The sequence below is a fragment of the Cylas formicarius genome, unplaced genomic scaffold (assembly GCF_029955315.1).
Source record: "Cylas formicarius isolate icCylForm1 unplaced genomic scaffold, icCylForm1.1 PGA_scaffold_2__14_contigs__length_35257938, whole genome shotgun sequence".
Lineage (NCBI taxonomy): Eukaryota > Metazoa > Arthropoda > Insecta > Coleoptera > Brentidae > Cylas > Cylas formicarius.
Genome location: NW_026844319.1, coordinates 10,366,856 through 10,389,596, shown reverse-complemented (window position 1 = coordinate 10,389,596; position 22,741 = coordinate 10,366,856). Strand labels below are relative to the sequence as shown.

Here is a 22,741-nt window from a genome sequence, read left to right as displayed (position 1 = left end):
GGAGGAATCCAGAACATTTGTAAATAGCTTTTTAAAGGGTTTAACAACAGGTCTTAAAGTACCTACAAAAAGAGGCCCACATGTATTTGTGCTTCATGCAGTATACGGAAAAGGATTTTTACCCGGCCCCGACCGAGTTTTCTTAAGAAAGAAAAACGACGGCGATTTCGACAATTTTAGTTGAGGAGTCGCTAATTCCCTATTTGGACAAAAATTTTTCTTATGGATAATGCTTCCTATCACTCTTGTAAACATACGTACCCATTGACGTCATAGAAAAAAACCGAAATTCAAGATTGGCTGCTCGAATAAAACATTTTGTTTGACTCCTACTTAAAATCAGAGCTGTTGGAAGTTGCCCACGCATACAGAAATGAGTATGACAAATATAAAATTCAACAAATGAAAAATATGTATAAAACTTTAATTAGTAGAGGGCGTATTCAACAAGAAGCTTTAAAAGAAACCTGTATACTTACAAAAACGCCATATCGTGGATGAGGGATATTATGAATAAAGGAGATTTAATGAAAAAGTAGTGATTTTCAAACTCACCGTATAGTCTTTATCAAAGCGAAATTGTTCCGACCTTGGATAAACTGGCAAAGAACCTAAAAGGAGAAAATTAAAGCAATACAAATAAAAGCCGTGCCGTAGAGTTGATGAGATTTAAGTAAAGCAGAATAGATAAAAGACAAGTAGTAATGATATCACACTTAATTATCTTCAAGAAATTAAAAGATATAGATTACACAACAGATCCATAATTTACCTTGATGATACACTGTTCGATACACACGACACTATATCCGAAGGATGGGTTGAGTTTGTTTAAAACCGTCAGACGAAAGCACCTTCAAATAAACTAAATCGCATAAAAAATGAAATTAATAACATACCTATTAACTGCTGCACATTATAAAAATTGAGGACCCTTATATTTCTATACAAAACAATATAAATCATATTGTAATTAATCTTAATGACGGCTCCTGATAGTGATACAGAATTAGATTTAAACATTTAGAATAAAAATGTAGTTCTGTATTGTTATTCCTAGCTATGAATTTATCGTATATATTTAAGATCATTGTTTTCTCTTAGAGTAGTTTAATACGGTTATACCAAGCTAAATAAATAAAAAAAAAGTAAATTATTACTAAAACCTTTGAGAGTCCGTCCCTTTAATATCTACCGGACCCGAGTTTTATTGCCATCGGCACTTCCATAATTGCGGGCAAAAGGCAGTGAGATGAAGACTGGGACAGACTATACTACTTGAAGAGGGTCATAGGTAAATTGAAAATCACAAAAGCATAATAATCTATTATAAAATACATATTATTATTATTAAATAATAATAGATAACACTCTACAATTGCAAGATCAAATTTGAATAGTCAATTAAGACAATTAATTGACCTCGGTCAATTGACACTAATAGTGATTGTGCAGCGCTCCCATACTTTTTTCAGCGCTCATTAAATAACTGACACGCATAAAACCGGATACACCGGTTTCGTTGTCTATCTGAATAATAAATAAAAAAATTCACAGCAACAAATTTCATCTGACAAAAAACTGGCGGCGTAATTAACGAAACAATTGTTTACCATGACAAAGCCTCAGGCGCGCACATGAATAAAACAAATGGTGTCGTTTTTGTTTTAGTTGTTAAATCTAGAAGGTCGGCCCAGCGACAAGCGATAACGATCTCAGTCAGATATATGTCCGTGGGCAAAACACCCCCCAATTAGGGTCGAGGCGCAGCGATTTCGATCCGAGAACAGGGGAAAATATAAAGCGCCGCACCGCGAAATAATCGATGGAAAGCGACAAGTGGAGTCGGACTGGAAATATTAGCGGGATATGCGCAAAATTCACGATGTAAATTCCGCGGTTTTCGAAACTAATTTTGTAGAACATTTCGGTTCAAATGTTTGTGTTTATTATTAATCCCAGCAAACACTTCCACGTATCGATAACGTTATTGGGTTAAATTAATTAAACCCCAAATAGGTAAAATCCGACCGAATTTGTTATTTTATTCGACAATTATTCGGATTTTCGGGTAAATGCGGGGGTTAGATTTGAATGTGATCTACGCGTTTTTTATTGATTATTACTTGATTTCAATGACATTATTTTCATTTCGGAAAATACGACACTAATGATCGTTACGCAAAATCTGCGTTAATTTTAATTTGTATATGACAGATATACAGTGAACAGAACGTTGTAAAATTTAAAAAAACGCTAAAGATTTTATCAAAATAAAATATGACTTTCCTTCGGTGTCCGAATGTCAATTATTAGCAATAACATTTCAAGATTGATCAATGTAATTAATTAACTAATTTTAGTGGGACTTATTTTGTCAAAATAAGCTAAAGGATTGCTTTTGATAAGTTAACTAATGTTGTGGCTTCTATAATAGCATTAATACTGGTCCCCATCCCGAAAGTGCCATTTTACTCGACGAGTAGGCCTATGGCTGTGTCCAGTAAAAGCACTTTTGGGATGTGTTACGTGAAATATATTTTCTTAAACCAGCTCTATCTATAAAATATGACATTTCTATGAGAAATCGCTGTAAAGGGTCCCTTCACTTTAATTCAATGTTTTATTTCGAATTTCAATGTTACGTTCGCGGCACTACGGCAGTACATTTTGCAGCAAAGTTTGCGATAAAAAAAGTAAATATAACAACTATAAACTCATTAACAGAATAAATGTTTTATAATATTAATATAATATTGTATATTTTAATAATGGTGACTTTAATTTTATTTTAAAAAGTGAAAACTTAACACTTTTACACTCAAGCTATTTGTCGATTTTCGTGATATTAGAACATTTAGTCTGAGGATTTTCGGATATTGTTGAACTGCAACAGGCCTTATTATTGAATATTATTATGAGAGTATTGTGGTGTAGTTCTATATTGTTTTATACACACAGGTAATTAATAAATATACAACGAGTCCAATCTGATCACACCGAAGTCACTGAAATATTGCTTAAAAGGTACTGCTATTATGACACCCGTCATAGAGAGTTGCGTGTTCCCAGCCATTCCTTAAGAGTTTCGTACCTAATATATTTTACATACATACATTTCTCTTGTCCTACCTAAGTTTAGATTTAAGCACTTAATAGTTTTATGCAACAAGTGTGCTAAACGGCATTTGAGTCAGGAGTCTGGCACTAGCGGAGCGAGTTTTTAATAAACTAGTGACTCAAAATGTTACGTTTTGCATAATATACTTTTTCTTCGACCGTTAGTTTTTGGGTACATTTTTGCAAAATAACACAAATACATAGCCCTCAGAATCGAAAAACGTCAAAATTCAAGCCGCGCTTTTTAATAAACCAATAAGAAGCTATATGATTATGTAATGTCTGCTTGAAACTAACATTTGCAGGTAATTTTTATTACTTCTTATTAAAACAAAAATATTGCGTGCATCTGGACTGAAACGGAAACTATTTAAATGGTAATTAACAGATAATAAAATAAGCATCACAAAATATTATTTTAAATGTTTAAAATAAAAATGTAAACATCTTATAAATTTAAAACAAAGAAGCCATCATTATAAATTGTAAAGAAAGTCGTTTTTAACACTATCCTTATGATTAGAGAATAATATTTTTTAGTTTCAAACACATGCAATATTAATATAACAGGTTTATTGATCGAGTAATAATAATAATATCAAAGTTACTTAAAATAAAAGGAACAGATTTTTTTCAATTTTACCTAATTACCGTTACTTAGGTTGTGGTAATAAAATGAAAGAAAAATATTAAGAATATTTAGGTGTTATCTTTCACCCCTTCTTAGTCGCATTATTGTGTAATGCTTAATTATATACAGTCCATATATGATATGTACAACATTGCTTGTTTGCTTATCACAAACAATTTAAAAAATGAACTACTCTTAAAATCAACAAGAAAACGCTTACAAAAACTTGGAGACACTGAAAATGCAAACAGCGGTCACTACCTAACAACACACGTGGACTACAAAGAAGGGACACACAGAAGCTATAGGCGAGTTTATCCCTTGGTCTATTGGCTAGTGAAAGTCGCATAACAGCAGAACTTCTTTTCTTTTTAAAATGTTGAGGAAATATTTTAGAAGTAACAACCTGTCGTCAGTAAAATATAAACATTCAAGGTTGATTAAATTAGTCATCTTATTAAGTAATAATTTGTTTTGAACATGATTCCGATTAAAACAAATACGCAATACATTAAATATAGAAAAAAAAATATAGGAAAGAAAATTTTTGATGTTTTAATGCGACTAAACGAATAATTTATAAACAAATCAATGTCAAAATATTTTCAAAAGTACCTAAAATGTTATATTTTCATTAGTTAAATTATTCATTACAAGGTGAATTTACTGTGCATTTTAAAATGCTTTTTTTTCTGAATTTAGTACCGGTGAAGTTCTAAAATTGTCAGTAACGAAAGTGAAAGCCAGAGAATTGAAATTTAACATTTCATTTGGAATGGAAAGAAAACCAGAATTTAAGAAGATGTTTGGAATTTGTAATTCGGGTAATCTGTAACACAAAATGCCCAGAGAGACCAATTACAAGATCTTCAGTGAGTGAGAGAGAATTTTTATAAAAACGGGAAATAAAAGATCATCCAAACACTAATGAGTGCACAAGATTAAACATTATTTTAGGAAGTTCAGGATAATCCCCATCGTACATTTTCTGAAGTAGCTTTAGGTGTATTAAAACAAAAAAAGTATCATCCGTATGATGATCCCGGCCTCAGACCACAGTTTTATGAAACTATGATGGAAATGTGCAACTTAAAACCATTTTTTCGTAGTCAGATACTCTTTAGTGATAAGTCTGGGTATTGTCTAGATGTTACGGTAAATAAACAAAATTGTAGGTATTAAGGTACAGATAATCCCCGATGGATGAGAGAAAATCATCAAACATCCACAAGAAATATATGTTTGGCCAGGGATTTTGAATAACAAAATGATTGAACCTTAGATTTAGATTTTGAAAATAGTGTCCCATCCACATTTTGACCCACCCTGCATATTTTTGCGATTCCCTGTGGATAGATCTTGTTATTAACAAATAATGGCAAAAATTTGTTTTAATTAACAGAAAAAGAGGAAAAAATTGAACGGGAAATGGAATTTAAATATTTAAACTACAATTTTAATGAAAGAGCGCGTGTTAAAAAAAATCAACCGAATAATGGGATGGTTAAGGTCTATTTATACATATCAGTGATGTATCAGTGCCTCGTCAGTTCAGTATCAATGCCAATCAGTATAGATCAGTGATATTTATACAAAAAACAAATCTTTCTTAGAGATCATAAAAATACAGTAATATACTCCATACATTACCACCTGCACTGCGATTTGAATCCCATTGAACTGATATGGGCCGAATTAAAAACAAAGCTAGATGCAATAATATAAACCAAAAAATCTCCGCCCATATAATTGATGAAATTAAATCTCAGTGTGACTTAATACCAGAGAGCAGTTGGAGAGAATGTGTTAGTCACATACTTAAAGTTGAAAATTATTATGAAAAAACTTGTGAAAACGAAAAACTATTAATTATTTATTTTATGTCCCTGGATGATAGTGATAGCACAAATTCCGATTATTCTGAGAATAATTTTATTTAATCTGTATTTATTATTCATACAATTCTAATAAAACAGTACGCAACACAACTGCTCAGCTATCAAACTATAGCTAATATTTAGAGAAATATTGGCGTTTTTAACAGTAATCGAGCTGCTTGGTGTGATTCGTTCTTTAGTTCAATTTTTCAATTTTCTAATTTTCACTATACAATAAGATAAAATTGTTACTAATTAATGAATTTTGGTTTTGACATATACAGGTTTCTTAAACTTAAGTGATTAGGATAAATAGATACCGTAATCTTATAGCCTATGAATTATGTTTATGCTTTAATACCGCTTAACCGAAAACTAATACAAACTTCCGAGTTGCTACACTTCCTCAAAATGTTGTCTCACCAGCGGGAACGCTCCTTTCTCGTATACCTTTTCCGCTAAAATATCGAGCAAGATTAACGAAAAAAAAAGTCCCCCATTAAGGAAAATGCCATTATTTAGGAAAATAGCCCGGAAAAATGGGAACAATCAGAGCGAGGCACTCCAGAAAAGATTTTTCCACCGGCTAAGCCCCTCCAATCTTATGGAAAATCCCGCGATGCGGGGTTGGAAAGAAAACTTCACCGACTAATATCAGGATTTTGGTTACGTAATTGGACTCTCTGGCCCCGGTGTCGTGGCAAATGAACCGAAAAGAACGCAAATGACATTTGCGTTTACTTTTACGGGGTGACGCGATACTGTGGGGTTGATACCACCAGGGTGTTTTATCAACTTTTTCTAAAAATTTCCGCAGGCTATATGAGGTAGGTTCGCCTTGTTCAATCCGTGTACTCCGAGTCACTCTGTATTCACTCCATTCGTTCTGGAATGGCTTTTTAACGTAAATAGAGTGACTCCGTTTGTTTTCGATAATACGGAGTGCTATGAGTGGAGTCCATATCCTAATGGAGAATTTTACGAGCAAACACTAAAAAATATAAGGTACCGAACATTTGCTGAGCTGTTTCGATTTGGTTTAGAAATTAAATTGATTTATTAATGATGATAACTTTTTTCAATATTTGCGTAAGATACTTTAAACAATATATATATATATATATATATATATATATATATATATATATATATATATATATATATATATATATATATATATATATATATATATATATATATATATATATATATATATATATATATATATATATATATATATATATATATATATATATATATATATATATATATGTATATATATATTCTCACGTATTGATTCACGGATGGAAAAATGTGATGACACTATACTCCGGGATATCATCCGTTCGCTCGTTGAACTCCGACTGGAATCCTGCATCCGACTGGAATCCTGCAAATCCTGCATCCGACTGGAATCCTGCAGGATTCCAGTCGGAGTTCAACGAGCGAACGGATGATATCCCGGAGTATAGTGTCATCATATATATATATATATATATATATATATATATATATATATATATATATATATATATATATATATATATATATATATATATATATATATATATATATCCTGCTATCTTTTCTGCGTCTTTCAATTCTGCTGCTATTCGGCGTCCAGCAAAGTATATCAATAAATCACGCTATGCATATGAGCAGTGGATCTTTCTGATCTCAAAAGTCCAGAGTATATCAAAATATTCAGTTTGGTTGCTTCAAAATTTTAAATTTTACATTGCACTTCTATTCTGCGTGATTTCATTTTACTACTCTTTCGACGACCTCAATATACAGTAAATAGCAACATCATTTGTGCGTCTGGAGAATATACAAATCTATTGCAATCTTTTCGGCTTCCGACATGGTTGCCACATCTCATACCTCGTACCGAATTTAGGTATTCCTAATTATCAGAGATATACACATGGAACTGCCTCTCTTTCGGTATTTTAATGAACTCGTTTGTACTTGGGTATTTAGTTCAAATTTTCTAAGCAAATGCAAATAATACATGGGTAGCAGGTAGAGTTCAAGGGGCTTATAGGTTTAATGTGACAAATCAACTTTTTTATTTTTGCTATTATCTAATTGAGTCTCTTAATTTATGTATCACATGTAATAGATAATTGAGCGTTATGACCTTGGCAATTCCAGTGAATTTCCAGTGTTTAGATTATCTGGATGTCAGTTATAGGATTCCAAGCGCGCATAAGTAAACATGAGTACTGCAATAACATTGAATTCATGATTAAAGCAATAGATTCAGGATAATGGAATTTCAATTATTTAACGCAGATAATTTGTTTCATCCATATTTTAGTTAGTTTAATATTATAATAGCTTCATAAAAAATAATTTATTAAAACTAAGACAAACTTTATTATCATAATAATAATAATATATACAAAAATTCAAAAAAATGCTGACACACATGTATGGTAAAAAGAAAAACAGACTACGATATGTCTATTTTGGCAATATCCAAAACTGTAATAAAAACTGAAAATACAAAATTTAAAGAAAAAATTGAAGTTGAAGGTCATTAGTGCCACATATCTTCAATTTTATCGATTGATGATTTTGATACCTAAATAACGTTTTCCATTTTTTTTTGTATATATATTTTGGGCAAACACCTTAATTTTCAACCAGGATTTATTTTCCAATAAATCTGAATGACTGCTTATTAACACCTCACATTCTGCTTTCTTTGGTGGTTTTTTTGTTTGTATGTGGTTCTTAAAAAAATCTTTTACAACTTTTTTTTGTTCCGCTGTCCATGGAATCGGTTCTCGTTTTTTTATTGTCACGCTATCTTTTTTGGAATGTGCAAGTTCCGTTTTTTTGTTTGTTTGATTTAATGTCTCATTTTTGTCTGCAAGAGTGGGATGCTCTTCAATTTCATCTTCGATTGCAAACTGTTGGTCAGTTTCGTCTACGTTTTCTGGGTTTAATTCTTCTTCTAAATTTAAGTCAATTTCTCCCAATGCCCTTTGTACTTTCCCGCTTGGCCATTTTCCATGAGAAGTAACCGTTTCGCAATTTTTGCAGTTTGAAAAATGTCATCTGGAAGTCTATAATTTTGACTATGTACATTTAAAGTGTGGCCCATAAACGTTGCCAACTGTTCAATTTCATTTTGTGACATATTAAAGACCTGTGATAATGTGGCCAAATGTTTCCTCAATTTCGTAGAAGTTAAATCTCGTGGGTCTCTTGCTCCACATATTCTTGCGTGTGTTTGTAGTACCTTATATCCTACTATAGGCTGGTCTGAATGAGTCTGCGCAAACAAAAATAATTTATTTTTTTTTTGAAATTGTTGTCGTTTTTCAATCAGAAAATCCATAGGGCTTTGAATATCTCTGCTAAATAGAACGAGAACCCCTCTTCCCCTTTTCCCTCTTATCGCAATCCGTTTAAAACTTTTCCAAAGATTTTTTTCAGAAGTTGTAATGGCGTCCGAAAATTCTTCGTAACTGTGGTTATTTTTTTCATCAGATAATGTATAAGACGTCAGCTTCATTCTCTGCAATTCACCTACCCTATTTCTATTAAGAAGCAATAACCGGTAAAACACTCTTTTCCATCAAAACGGTGTAATTTTTTAGACTATTGGAACCCTCTTTGAATTTTTTTTCAGCTTCGTTGACCTTTTCAATGAGATACGTTTTAAGTAATTTTAGATCAGACGCTAAAGGTATTATTGTTGTCTTATTCCAAGTTTTAGTATTCAAGTCTCTAGCAGCTTGGATAGATATTTCATGTTTCCAAGTACTTTCCAATAATCTCTTGAACATACTAACATTTGCTTCAGCCTCTGCAGCACTAGCGTTCGGGTAGCAATATTTTCGCTTTATAAAATTTAATATTGCGATATCACAACAATCTTTTAAACTTGTAGAGATATTCATAGCGAAAGTGGGAGATATGTAAATATCATTGTGTGCATCATATTTCGCAATAATTTTGACACTTTGAACAACAACATCATAATTCTGAGGATGCAACAAATCATACAAATTATTAATTTTTGGATTGATTTTTTTTGACTCTATTATGACCTTTGACAATTCTCTCATTTTCCGTGAGCAAATATTGACATGATGTTGTTCTCTATGAGTATTTAAATATCTTCCTCCAAAGGCGCAAAAAAGACAATCTTTTTTTTCAACAAAAGATATTTTGTCACATCTCATGCATGGAAATACTTTTGTTATTAAATCAGAATTAATAATTCTCTTAGAAAGAAGGAAATTGTGTTCATTACTAGATGATTCTTTTTTCTCTGGACAACTTTTTAGATGTCTCCAAAGCAATTTACGTGAATAATGGCCATAGCAATATTTACATGCAGCGTAGCTTCCTTCAGACGTGTCAACATAAGTTCTGTGAACAGGCTTAACCATAGAATGACAGTTTTTAATGTGATTTTCTCTCTTTTTTAAAGATGCAATAAGTCTTTTTCTTTCGATAGTTTTTGGCTTCAACGTAAGTATTTTTTGCACTTCAATTTCCTGCGAATGATTTCGGAAAATATGTCGAGCAAAATTCAACACATCAGTTTCACAATAAAAGCAGAAATCTGGAAATCGAGTTATTTCATTTTTTCTTATAGTTTTGTTTGCAGAATGGAAAACGTTTTCAGTTGCAGGACTGGAAATTACTGAGTTCACTTCTTTCTTATCCTAAAAAGTAGAAATATTTAACAATACAACAATTATTCATTCTCTAAATTATTTTGCTTTTAATTTACTATTTTTTTTTTTAGTTCATGTCGTAGTCGAAATTTGGAATCATTTTGCTTTTCGCGATAAAATATAAACATTTACACTATTTTTTTTGTTTTTTGATTGTTTCATTTAAAATTTTTAGACTATGGGAGCTCAAACCTCGCTCTAAACTTAATAATAATAAGAAACTATTTTATTCAACAATTGATGACAAAATATCATTTATTTAGAACCAGAACTTATGCAAAGAAAAATAAATATTAGAACTTCAACGTTTTTGCTACACAGCAAAATGCTTAATCTTTTATTTATATTTATTATTTTTATTTATTTAATTTTAAAACGTTGAAATGAAATGGCATTTAATGTTGATATTGTTGCGACTGTCTTTCAACACTAATCATTCGGTTTATATTTACCTTAGGTGATGTTAACAATAAGTTACTTGAACAGGACTGTTTAGCATCGGGAGATGTCTAGAATAAATAATTCAATTTTTGAATTGTAATTTAAATTGTAAACCATAGATTACCGAAACAAAAGAATATTGCAAATCAGTAACTTTATCTAATGAGTCGATATGGACCATCCTGTTGGCTTCTTCAGAGCTTGACTGAAACTGAAGAAGTCAACAGGATGGTTGGCGACACGTCAGCAATTTCGACTAAGCAAAAACCGACGCAGGAGGAATCCAGAAGTTTTGTAAAAAGCATTACAGTAGCCTATGGAAGTCTCTGTGAAAAATTAATTAAATATGCGCTTAATAAATGTCAACAAAATGCGATTTATATATTGCTTAGTGGGTTTCAGTCTAATCAATGCTAAACTAGCTAATTAAAATCAAGTTATTAGTTTTAATGTCCCATTTATTTCAAAGAGAAAATAAAATTAATTCAATTAACTTTCGAATAGTTTAAATGGTTATTCTGCATTAAAAAATAAGATTTCTTTTTAATATGAACATGGGTATATATAGTTTTCGAGATACAAGGTGTCATTTTTTTCCGTTTTTAATAAATATTATTTAACACAACTTTTGGTTACTTTGTAAACACCATATGCTCCTGTTCTGTGATTAGATTTGTTCCAATTAGGGACATGCAATAAAAACGAACACGAAGACTCTTGTGACAACAAACAAAGCACCCAAATTTTAACACAAGATATTTATTAAACATCCTTTTTTTAAGTTTGCCATCCTGTGTCTTGAAAATTCATTTTCGGAATATGTTCATATGATTTTTTTTTATTTATTCATGTAGAATCATTTCTTAAAGTAGTTATTTCCGGACACACATTTAGGAACGTTTAGTCATGAAATAAATACCCAGTTTATTTTTAAAAAAACTGGTTATTATTTAGTTATTACTTTTAACGATAGTTGTATTTAATAGACTAAATTTTGTACTGACTGTAGCTAACGTTTGGCCAATCATCTTGTTGACTTCTTCAGAGCTTAACTGAAACTACTTAGCTAGTTCAACTCAACAAAAACCGACGCAGGAGGAATCCAGACGTTTAATAAAAAGTATTACAGTAGCCCGTGGAAATTTCTTTGAAAAATTAAAAAAGTATTGAATTTTAATAATATCCTTGTCCAACAAATCTCAGCAGGCTAGAGCCTCCTGCTGCCGCTTAAATGCAATAGAATTACAGTTTCCTAATAATATAGCTTAGAATTTTGTATCCTACTCCGCATCCCACTAAAATTTAAATTTAAAAAATTAAAGTAGGACATTAGTTTGAGAACAAAGGACAAACTATATTAAACTAAATAAACTAAATAATAGTAAAAAATAAACAACTTAATTTTAAGGCATACCATTCATACCTGAAGAGGAGTCCACTTTAATTTCTCTTACTTCCTTACGAAACTCTTCTGGGATCTTTTCCGAGATATCAAAGCTACTTTCAGAGGAAAAAGATAGTGTCTCAATATTTAGCCGTTCGAGTGCCATTGACACTAATTTTTGCGTTCTCGTATTCATAATATTTTGTAAAATTAGTCGCGATGCGAAATAAGCGAAATTCAAGCAACGTGTTCACATAAAAGCACTGTTGTCAATTCTCAGGACGCCTAAACATCGGTAAATATATATATATATATATATATATATATATATATATATATATATATATATATATATATATATATATATATATATATATATATATATATTGATAGAAAATGCACACTTTATTCATTACTAATAATAAATGGATGATAAAAATAAAAGCACAAAAAACTAGTTCTATTCGGGAAATAGAAAAACAATAACAAACGAAAACATCTCCTTAACATTTATGTTCGACCTTCTGCTCCAAAAATACAGATACGTTCCGGTATACAGTTTATACCCTATTAGCTTCAAACTCACAAAAAACTACGCCTACTCTGCTCCAGCATCGTTTTTATCGGCAGAACCCACCTACAGATATAGTGCTTTCACAGATAAATGGTTTTGGTCTAATGTTTGCGATAAAAAGAGGTCGTATTTCTATTCTTAAAAAAGAAGAAACTGTCAATATTTTGACAAAGACGACAAAGGCGGAAAGTATACGACATGCAGCCAATGACCAATAAAGAAGCGCACTCGACTCCATCTCCAAAAATAATTGTCGTAAAAACTTGGGGTGAAAAATCTTATAATTAAAGCTGCCAAGATTTAGAGATCTAGAGTTTCTTGTCTGTGTGATTTTAAGTCTAAAGATGTCTGAGTTCTGTAATTAGGTCAAATGGCAAATTCTCTTTAGTCTGTGAAACTTCAATGACATCGCGCACATTTACTTTCATCGGTTTGCTAGCAATTGATGTATGGTTCTTCGTTGGGGACGTAATAAGGTGCGTTGATGATAGCACGCAATACCTTGTTTTGAAACCTCTGCAGGAGTAACTAGCGGTTCCCGACAGTTGAATTCTATAAGTCAATATATATTAGGAAAATTAGGATTTTCAGCCTATGAGCCGATTCATGTGGCTTAGTTTAAGTCCCAGCTGCTTGCGTTTGGTAGATATATGTGAGTAGATTTAGTTTCATTAGCTTTAATGCGCCAAGTTTTTAATCCATGTTGGATTTTGCAGGTGTTTTAAAAACGTCACAGGGTATAGAAGCTGCCATTAGGATGACATTAGTTAACTGGCATTCCAAGATCAACCTCGCGTCGATTCCTTGATAATGATTAACTAAAAAGGAAGGAACGAAGTGACAAAGGCATAATGAAATTGTTAAGGAACGGTGATGTAAAGAAATGAGAAAAACCGAAAAAACTGAATAATTTAATTAATAAAATATAATTTCATTTACGAACGACATAGTCAATGAATTTTACAAATTGGTAAAAGTAAATAACAACAAAAACTTGCCTTCAGCTCATTCTGTTCTTTTCTCGACATGATATTTACGACGAACGATGAGACTATTCGGCCCGACTCGTCCAATTCCGTCCATACGTCCAGAAACCGAAGTTGAGCTGGGTTCTCTGGCGGTTCCATCCCGGGCAGAAGAAAGTCTGCCAGAGTGACCACAGTATACATACTTGTCAGGTTCGGTTTTTTTGAATTGGCACATCCATGTCCCGACAAGAAAAGTGTCAGGAAGTAGTTTGGTTAGTTTTGGTGCTGTTTTTCCACTCGTCTTGCCATTTATTTAATATCAACTCTCTGGCTTGATTTTTATCGCCCCGATGGTCGTCCAACCATGACATCTCTGCCAAAAGGTGAATTTTTACCACTGCACTGCAAACCCAGATTACCATTTGCCTTGCCTGTTGGGTCAATAGTAGGCGGTAAGTGTTGACCCTCAAAGCCTCTGCTCAGCACGGTGCTTCTTAGAGCATTATTAAATTTGCCGCTGATGCTAGTGCCCTTCGTTCGCATGTCGCAGAGCAACAAGGCTTGTGGGGGGCTAGCTCAAACAAATTCTTCCTCATCCAGCAGTCGGCTTTTTCCAGAGCCTCATTGCCACAGTACATAAAATCTTCTTCAGTCCTCCCTGACACTAGGAACGCTACATGATCGGCGTAGGCTGCCACCTCAGTACCCTCTGCACCCCACAACATGCCCATGTAAATTACCGTGTGTCGGACTATAATATGTATTTGCAGATCGAACGTTTGATAGTTATGTAATGGAAACTGTTTGAAACTGTCGGGCCGCCCTTAAAACCTTCATCGCTCGGGCAAATTACCACTTGACCCCAAACCAACACGGACTTTGAATTTTAGTCCGATGGGCATAATAATTCCGAAGAAGAATTTCAACGTAATGTGATAGGGCTCTCGATATCCAGAACAACGCCCCAGTCAAAGTAAACAGCGAAACTTTGGGAACTCAAATATAAATTGCCGGCAAGTTATGGGAAGCGTTCGCTTCCACAAATCCAGTGTTATGTTAGGACGGAGCCACTTGCCCCTCTATACCACCGCAGCACTTGGAAATTGATTTTTACAAGACCCGGATCGTGACAAATTGTTCTGTGCTGGATATTCCCTTCAATTTTTAAAGGGTATCGATTAAATGGTTTACCGCCGTTGTTTGTGAATACCATTTCATAAGGTTTTGATTTAAATATTGACGATCGTGCTGGCCTGTAAATATACGGCACGGCATAGAAGGGAAAATTAATAGCGGTTTGATTGACGGGTGTGAATTAAATATTAAACGTTATTTTATCCTGTATCGATTTAAGTATTATCGTCAGCGTGGTGTTTATAAATAATACGCGAACGTGTAATCGTTTTGGCAACAGTCCGACATGAGGTAATATTGTTTTTGATGACGGATGTTTTATTTAATGCGTCGATGTTATTCCATTTACCTTTCAAAATGAATATGTACGAATGTACGATACATTTTATAAAATCATTGATACAACCTACTACGTCGTTTACAGAGATAAACTTTGAATAAGCAGTAGTATCGCGTTTATATATATATATATATATATATATATATATATATATATATATATATATATATATATATATATATATATATATATATATATATATATATATATATATATATATATATATATATATATATATAACCAAAAAAATCTGCAGGAACGGATATGCTTCCCCCTATATGCTGCAAGGATGCATGCTTTAGTAAAAATGTGTGTACCCTACGCAGCTGAGCCATACCTGCAGTGTTTAAGGGTGATGTTTAAAGGTGCATGTGTAAAATTATAGACCGGTTGCTCTTATTTGCGCTACTAGCAAAATTTTTGAAGCAATTGTATATGAAAAGGTTTTGGATCAGGGTTACTCTTGTTTAAAATTGACAGCAAGTCAAAAAATCGAACAAAATAGTCAATTGAATGTAACACTCATAGAATCTGCTAAAGCGTTTGACAACGAAGAGTAAGTAAGTATTACTGTCATAATTGCATAAATTTGGATTGTTAAAGGGATTATTGCTGCTGGTCGCATCTTAGTTGGTTTGGTTTTAAATGAAAGGTGTCGAGAGCTTTCATCTAAAACCAAAATTATGGAAACGCTACGTCGATAATACTTTTGTTATTTGGCCTCATGGCCAAGAAACCCTAGTAGATTTTCTTAGACATTTAAACTCTATACACCCTAACATACGTTTTACCATTGAGTTGAAAACTAATAACAACCTTCCATTCTTAGATATTTTTATCAATTGAAAATCGAACCTAATATTGGGTAATTCTGTTTACAGAATAACTAAGCAACACAGACTGATACCTCAATGTATTGTCACATCACTATCCAGCCCCAAAATTAATCTGTTTACAGATCCGTAAAACTATCTCAACCCGAGTCACTGAAACCAGAATTAAAACACCTAACATCTGCTCTTCTATCAAATATTTTCCACATTGCCATTTGCCTCTGTTCATAAAAGTTCATAACATAATGTGAAAACCAGATTTAGAACATCCGTATCAATCTCTAAACAACCAAACAATGTTAACCGCGATACAATTCTTCACCTTTCATCAATATTGTTACCCCTCGTTTAGCTCCGAACCCCTCGAAATAGTTTCAGTTAGCTTTGAAGAAGCCAACAGGGTGATGATGATCAACAACCAATGCTTATAAATAATTTAATACTAGTAACCACATTTCACTCGTATATAATAACAAAACTTAATTGTAATAGCAACAACACATAATGCGACACTCTACAAATATCCACACCAGACCATAACATCAAAATATGCTTCGCAACACCCGCAATTGTAGTAATGATATATGCAAGTGGGGCATCCTTATGTATGGCATCAATCCATAAAGAAGTTTATCAACATTTTCTACAACCATTAATTTTTTTCACTGAGCGACGTTTTAAAGTGACTCTTTGCTCAAGCCTGAGAATTGACTATTTTGTAGTAATTGAGTAAATAGTGAAAACAAATATGGTAGATCGGAATTATGGTCATATTGAACCCTTAAAACTGCCCGATAATCCTCATATTCAGCATGCCGTGCATATCGATTAAATCGGACAGTAATACAGGATAAAACGTGGGGTAAATCAGTACCCGAATTCATTAACAATAACATTTCCCTCCACTCTTAATACCTATCTCAATTTAAATCCGGTATTCCGAACTGGTCTGCATTTTATCCGAATGAATACGCAGAGAGTGTAATAAACAAATTTCAGGTACATCTGCGTGGGTCATTCGCAGACGGAGCTAAATAAAATTCCATTTACTCCCGAATATGTATCTGGCGTTCCTTGTAGGCCTTTATGCGACGCGTGTACGTCATTCGTGCCGTTAACCGGATTTTCATCCGCAGCGGCAATATTTCAAAGGAAATTAAATTTCACATGCCTATAAATAGGAAACCCACTAACGGCAGTTTCCAATGCCGTTATTATGACGGTTAAATTCTATCGAACGTTTCGGCTCTCGGTTTGCCCGCGGAGCTGGATTAGACGTAATTTCAGGTTTAATAGAATACGAACCTGTTGCCACCGTTTAATTAAGTAATTCGAATATAAGGCGTCACTTTAAGAAATACCCTGGCCAGATGTCCGGTATTATACCTGTTGACAAATTCTATCGGCATGAGAGAACATTCGGCTTTCGAACGATTATAGAAAAAATGTCCACCCGTAAAAAAAACTCCAATGCAACACTGCCTACTATGGGCACTATGAGAATTTATTATTTATAATCTTAAATATTATCGAAACAATGTTATTGGGACTCGAATCAAGTACATTTACTTTTATTCCATTCAATAAAAGGTTATTCTTGGAAATTCCGATTGATATTTTCGTTTCTAATTCATAAAAATTCGTTTATTATATACTGGGTCATGATTTGCCTAATGGAACAGGAAATTCCATGTAAATTTTTAGGTGAGCAAATATCGGCTCCCCTGTACATTTTATAACAAAGTTGTAATATAACTTTTCTAAGGGGCCGGTATGATTAACTCATGTGCCAAGTTTGAATAAATTTTAATAAGCCAATCTTCAGTTATTGAATTAAATTTGATGGCAAAATTGCAAAAGGTCAATACCACAAACACCAGCGAATATTTTCCATGACGCTATTTCCAAAACTTGACGGCGTCAAGCTGGACAATGACATATCAAATAAAAGTTGGTTTACAATAAACATTTAGTTTGATGAATTCAAAATAAACTGAGTATGTAAATATATCATTATGTTTTTCTTAGAATCAAACTCAGACTCGGTTCTTAAGACCTCCTATCCCCTTAAAGCTTTCTTGGAATTAATTTCATTTTAAGAACGGTTTAAGCAACATCAGGGAAGCTTCAAGGAACAACAATAAATTTGACGCTCAAGTTTTTTATAAAAAAAATATTAATAATTATAATAAAAATACCGCTACAAAACATTGCTAAAAGAAACATTATTTAAAAAAACATTATTTTTTAAGTAAATGTTCAAACAGTTAAACAGTTAAACAATACCCTAAGTCAGGGCTTCTTAAACTGTGGGTCGAGACTACTGAAAGGGGGTCGTAAAGATCTGATAATTTTCAATCATTATAAATAAAATTTTAAAATTAGTATACACACTACGTACAAATATAAATACAAATAAAAATCATACAAAATACTATTGTAGTTTTATTATAACTATTTTTTGAAAAAAGTGGCAATGCAAAACTGTTATGTAGGGCCTATAAATGAAAATATGGAAGTAGCATTTAAAATAATAAATACAACGCGCTCCTCGATTTTCAACTGAACGTTCGACATTGATATCTGGCCGCCGGCGTCAGTGTTTGCAAGATAACTTAGTGATTATAAGTACCCAGACGCCGCGTCGCCTTACAGCTTACACATACAATACGGAAGCATAATCAAGCTAGGCTAAGCGAATCGGCATATTATTTTTATAAAAGAATAATAAAAAAAATTAAATGAAAGCTTCTTTTTCGGCGTCTTTGTGATACGGTGCCTTTGTGCGCTGCACACTTTGAACACGCCATGCGTCGGGGTTGATCTGATCGTAATTTGTTGTCATTGCACTGGTAAAGATTCGAGTGTAGTTATTTTTCTGTTTGTACTTCAGTTTGGACTCAGCTTTGTCTTCGTAGATACATGTGTGTATTTACTGTGTAATTTTCAGTTGGTGTTTTTAATTATTACGTTAAAGTTCAACTACATTTTGTTTAATTATTTATTATTATTTAACCATCATGGGTAAATGGCTAAATAAAATTCCAACTAATAAGTCTGCCACGCCGTCACAACCAAGTTGCAGTGCGTTAAATCCGACTTCTAGCAAAACAAAAAAAAGAAAATATGACGAATCATATTTGCAGTATGGCTTCACGTGCTCTTCTCACAACAATGAAGAACAACCAGTGTGCTTAATTTGCAAAGAAGTTTTGGCTGCAGAAAGCATGAAACCGTCAAAACTGCAACGACATTTGAATGCTAAACATGCAACGTTATCAAAAAAGCCAATACAATATTCTGAGCGTCTTTTGCAAACATCAAATAAAGAAAAGAACACTTTGGAGAAGAATGTTACTTTGAATGATAAATATCTATTGGCATCGTATGAAGTTTCGTATTTGATAGCAAAAACGAAAAAGCCTTTTACTATTGGAGAGCAACTTGTACTACCTACAGCTATAAGAATGTCTGAAATTGTTCATGGAAAACAGTATGCTGCTGACATTAGTAACATTCCATTATCAAATGACACTGTGTCCAAAAGAATTTCAGACATTAGCAATGATCAATTTCAACAGCTTCTTAAGAGGCTTAAAGACAGCTCAAAGTTTGCAATACAACTGGACGAGTCGACAGACATTTCAAAAATGGCACAGTTGTTACTTTTTGTAAGATATATTTATGATGGAAGCATTGTTGAAGCTATACTGTTTTGTCGTCCTCTGGAAGGTCATACTCGTGGAAAAGATATATATAAAAAAGTAAATGAGTTTTTTGAAAAAGAAGGATTAAATTGGAAAAATTGTGTTGATGTGTGCAAGGACGGTGCTGCAGCTATGACCGGACAAGATCTTGGTTTTACAGCATTTGTTAAAGCTGGAAATGATCATATTACATTTACACATTGTATGATTCACCGAGAGGCACTTGTTGTTAAAAAAAATTGCACCAGAATTAAACACTGTGTTTTCAAAAGTCAAAATCATTACGAGTATATAATTAGTAACAATATTTCAAAAAAAGATACTCCTATAACAAAAATTATAGTTAATCATTTGAAGGATATGGAAGTTTACATGCATAGGTATTTTCCCAATGATATTGATACACAACAATGGATTTGCAATCCATTTTCAATTGAAATGGAAGAAATTAATTTTTTAAACTTAAAAGCACAAGAAGAATTTGCCGAATTAACAAGTGATACTACCTTGCGACTCAGATTTTCTCAAGTGCCTGTGCATGAATTTTGGATAGAAATCAAATCAGAATATCCCTTACTATCGGAAATGGCAATGAACAAATTACTGCCATTTTGTACAACATATTTATGTGAATCAGCCTTTTCCACATTAATTTACATCAAATCAAAATACCGTTCAACTTTAATAAACGTTGAAAATTTATTACGATCTGCACTAACTCAGATTGAGCCTAGATTTAATTATTTGTGTAAAAATAAACAATCACGTCCGTCACATTAATATTGTTAAAATTGTTACAAAAGTTTATTTTTTCTATTGAATAAATAAATAAATATATATATATATATATATATATATATATATATATATATATATATATATATATATATATATATATATATATATATATATATATATAGTTTTATGTCATTCTATTTATTGTGTTTTATTACGACCGATATCCCGTCAACGTTTCCAATTATATATATGTGAAATGAATGGGTACGTATTCTTTAATCCTTATTTTATTTACATTGTAAAATAGTGCGATATTACATCTACATCTACTACGGTTAATATATATTTTATTATATGGAGGAGGGGGTCGTTTAAAATTTCCTAAGCTTGAAGGGGGTCGCTATATAAAAAAGTTTAAGAAGCCCTGCCCTAAGTAATTATAAAATTCGTTTCTAACATTGCTTAGTTAGTTGATATTGTGCAATCCTGTCACATTCTAAGGAAATAGCGTTTTGTAACCGGTTAAGACTTTTAAATTAACATTTTTACAGATAACACTTTTAAAGTAACCCCCCACAAAGAAGGCTTTCCGCGAGAGGTCAGGTGACCCGGGTTGCCAATTTGATTCTGTAATAAGTCCAAATTAGTTTCTGCCATGAGGTTATATGTCCGCAAATTCCGACCATATCATTTATTTTTTGAGGTCATTGGCTTCGAGTGTGAATAGAAGGATATTCATTGTCTTGGCTCTAATACCGACAGTTTTGAACATTTGGTTAATGGTTGGGTGTGAACGTACATTCACCAGTAAAGCAAATATTTTTCAAAAAATCCCTATTATTATTTGCTTTTTCCATCATTTCGAAACAAAATGCGACCTCTTCTTTCTTCGTCGCTTTACAGCTCTTGTTGCTTTTCGTATTTATAGGAAAAATATTTTTGTTTTTTTAATGTGCGCAACAGTGTGGTTTGGTGTTTATTTACTGCTTGTCCAATGATCCTCGTACAAGTCTTTATTGTCCCTTTCTTGTGTTCTATTTCCTATGTTCTGTTCGGCAATGCATCACCCGGTATAGGCTGTTTCACCGCTGATGGTATCTTGGATGACTTTACGACGAACAGTACATTGATTTATTCTGAAAATTTGGTTGCTTGGTCCAAAATGGAAAGAAAAAAGTATTCTAATGTTGTGATAAATTTGTTACAGAAAATTTAATAAAACGTATCCTGATTTACAACACATAAACAAGACAAATATTTCCAAGAATTAAGACTAACTTTAAACTATGGTTCAAAACTAAGGGTATTTCCATCTTTACCAAAACGTGTTACTTCAAACGAAAAAATGTAATTAATATTTTGGCATATTTTCATGCCTATCCAAATAATTCGATTCATAGAGCAGCAGATAAATTGATTATTGCAAGCAGCTAAGGTAGAAATTTTTTTTAACCAACTTTCATAAAATAAATCTTTTTGGTGGCTACCTTATCGGTCCATTAATACCGTCCATTATTTGAAAAATCTTGAACCTACCTAGAGCGATGTAGCGGAGTACCTTCAATTGGTCCCTTTCAAGAACCACGTCTGCACAAACAATCAAGAAATCTTTAAAATTTAAAGGAACTAATTCGGCATGCTTATTGAAAGTTGTTGGAATAAGTTAAAATTGCAATCGAGACATTTCAAAACTTTTCGTAGTCACAGCTGAGCAACCAATAGATAAATAATAATATGATATATAAAAGCTATCTGATATACCTAATTAGGCAGTACCTTTTTTGCCAAACTTCCATTTGTTTTTTTCGTTTTCTAGATATAGATGCTAAATAATTTAACTGCAGTTTTTCTGTCTATATTGAATATAACATAGAATACTCCAAATTAATATAAATAAAGTCACTTTTAGTCAATTATAACATTATCAATACAATCATCAATCATAACATTATCAAATTGTAACAGAATTTTGGTAGTTTCTAATTTATAATAGACTTGGCGCATTCGTTGTAGATGTTAGGAGCTTAAAATTTATGTTGCCGTAAATTAACTTATATAGATCATATTTTTTATATGATTAACTTTTAAGTAGATGGGATACGACAGCTTTGATATACTATTTCTGTAGGTGTCGGATAGTCCAGTAAAATTTGATTTCTAGCTTTATTTTCTGTCCCTTGTAATTTGTTTTTAAGATCTTCAGCGATTATTTTCCCAGCATAGAATTTATGAAATGAAAGATCTAAAAAATTATCAAAAGTGTCCAGCTTTCGTTGTTATAATGAAATATC

The 22,741-nt window shown here is 32.5% G+C and overlaps 1 protein-coding gene across 3 annotated transcripts in view; it reads right to left on the bottom strand.

Annotated features, from left to right (window-relative positions):
• Nucleotides 1–22,741, bottom strand: part of LOC132698809 (tyrosine-protein phosphatase Lar) — a 1,212,853-nt gene that overhangs the window by 1,085,926 nt on the left and 104,186 nt on the right. The window contains exon 2 of one of the 3 annotated variants that reach the window (XM_060665109.1): nucleotides 556–611. The exons of the other annotated variants lie outside the window; for them this stretch is intronic. The gene's annotated coding sequence lies outside the window, so the exon portion shown is untranslated. The remainder of the gene's footprint in view (nucleotides 1–555; nucleotides 612–22,741) is intronic. 3 annotated transcript variants of the gene reach the window in all.